Genomic DNA, 1,767 nt, shown 5'->3' with positions numbered 1-1,767 from the left:
TATATATATATATAGATAAACTATCCTCAGGGGGGGGAGGGAGCTCTGCATCTTTCTACTCTGATATTTTCTTTCTTTTCCCTTCTACATTTTCATGTTACTTTTATGCTTTCGTATCACTATAGATAGGAACCAAATTGGCTCCAAACCTGCTTTACATGGCAATCAAACTGTTCTAAACTACTACTAAACACTACATACATATATCTATAAACACTGATTATTCACTGTCCTTTCACTCTAATCTGCCCAAGGCCTGGATTAACAAGACCCTGGGTCACCCTCGCTGTCAGGGGGGTCAGGACAGGGGCCGGACACAGGGGAAGCTTCAGGCAGCTGCTCACAGAACCCACCCCTGGAGCCCCCCTGCTACCAAAACACGTCCATCCAGACCCAATACACTGCCCAGCACGGATCACCTGGAACTTGGGCCACCAGGTCTGTGCCCAACATGGGTCCCTGTGGATCATCCAGTGGGAGTCCTCCAATGGCTGATGGAGTTGGAGCAGCGGCCGAAGCTCTTCCGGCAGTTGAGGCACTCGAGGGCTTCCCTTACTGGTGGGTCCGTTTATGTCTGCTCAAGGTAGAGCTGTCAGTGAAGCTCTTCCCACACTCCCCACACTTGTAGGGCCTCTCCCCGGTGTGCATGCGCTGGTGGGTGATGAGGTGGGAGTTCCGGTTGAAGCCCTTCCCGCAGTCGGTGCAGCGGAAGGGCCTCTCATCCATGTGCATCTGCTCATGCCTGAGGAGATCTGAGCTGGTCAGAAACCTCTTCCCACATTCCAAGCACTTGTAGGGCCGTTCCCCAGTGTGGATGCGTCGGTGGATGTGGAGGCTGGAGCTGTAACTGAAGCTCTTCCCACATTCCCCACACGTGAAGGGCCGTTCCCCAGTGTGCATACCATGGTGTTGGAGGAGGGTGGAACTCTGGCTGAAGCTCTTCCCACATTCCCTACAGGTGTAGGGCCGTTCCCCGGTGTGGATATGCTGGTGTTGGATCAGGTGGGAGCTGTCCCTGAAGCTCTTCCCACATTCCCTACACGGGTAGGGCCGTTCTCCAGTGTGGATGCGCTGGTGGGTGCGAAGGTTGGACCTCTGGTTGAAGCTCTTCCCACATTCCTCACACATGTAGGGCCATTCCCCAGTGTGGATGCGCTGGTGGGCGCGGAGGTTGGAGCTCTGCCTGAAGCTCTTCCCACATTCCCCACACGTGTACGGCCGTTCCCCAGTGTGGATGTGCTGGTGGGTGAGGAGGTTGAAGCTCTTCCTGAAGCTCTTCCCACATTCCAAGCACCTGAAGGGCTTCTGCCTGCTGGGAGGCTGCTCAGGGACCACCAGCTCAGAGCTCCGCCTCAAGCTCCGGCCGCCTTCCCGGCACAGGCTGGGTCTTTCCTCCTCAGAGCACCCTGGGCTGGCTTTGGAGCCCCTCCTGCATGGGGATCTCCGGCCCTTTTCCTCCCCACTGCCTTCCTGCACTGTGGAGCCCTTCAAAACGGCCTCTCCCACCAGGGTCTGCCGGGGGGATTTGTCCTCCGGGCTCTCCGTCCTCAGCTCGGGGCCTGGGGCAGGAAGCAAGAAGGACAGGGAGGGGATTTGCCTCCGGCCCACAGGGAAGGCCAAGGACATCCCCCCAACTCCGGCCCCGGCAGGACGGCGGCGGCAGCGGGGTTGTCCTGCAGCCGGGGGCCATGCTGGGCTGCCAGAGCCAGCACAACACCTGCCCAAAGGGCCACTGACTTCCTCCTCACCTGCCTGGGGGGCCCAAGG

General features: G+C 58.2%; 1 pseudogene; it reads right to left on the bottom strand.

Annotated features, from left to right (window-relative positions):
* Positions 1 to 466: 466 nt before the first annotated feature.
* On the bottom strand, positions 467 to 1,302 carry LOC113979209 (annotated as a pseudogene).
* Between the last annotated feature and the right edge of the window lie 465 nt (positions 1,303 to 1,767).

This window comes from Neopelma chrysocephalum, unplaced genomic scaffold (genome assembly GCF_003984885.1).
Source record: "Neopelma chrysocephalum unplaced genomic scaffold, ASM398488v2 Primary Assembly neopelma1_61888, whole genome shotgun sequence".
NCBI lineage: Eukaryota > Metazoa > Chordata > Aves > Passeriformes > Pipridae > Neopelma > Neopelma chrysocephalum.
The sequence above is the reverse complement of the archived record's forward strand: the minus strand, read 5'-3'. Positions and strand labels throughout refer to the sequence as shown.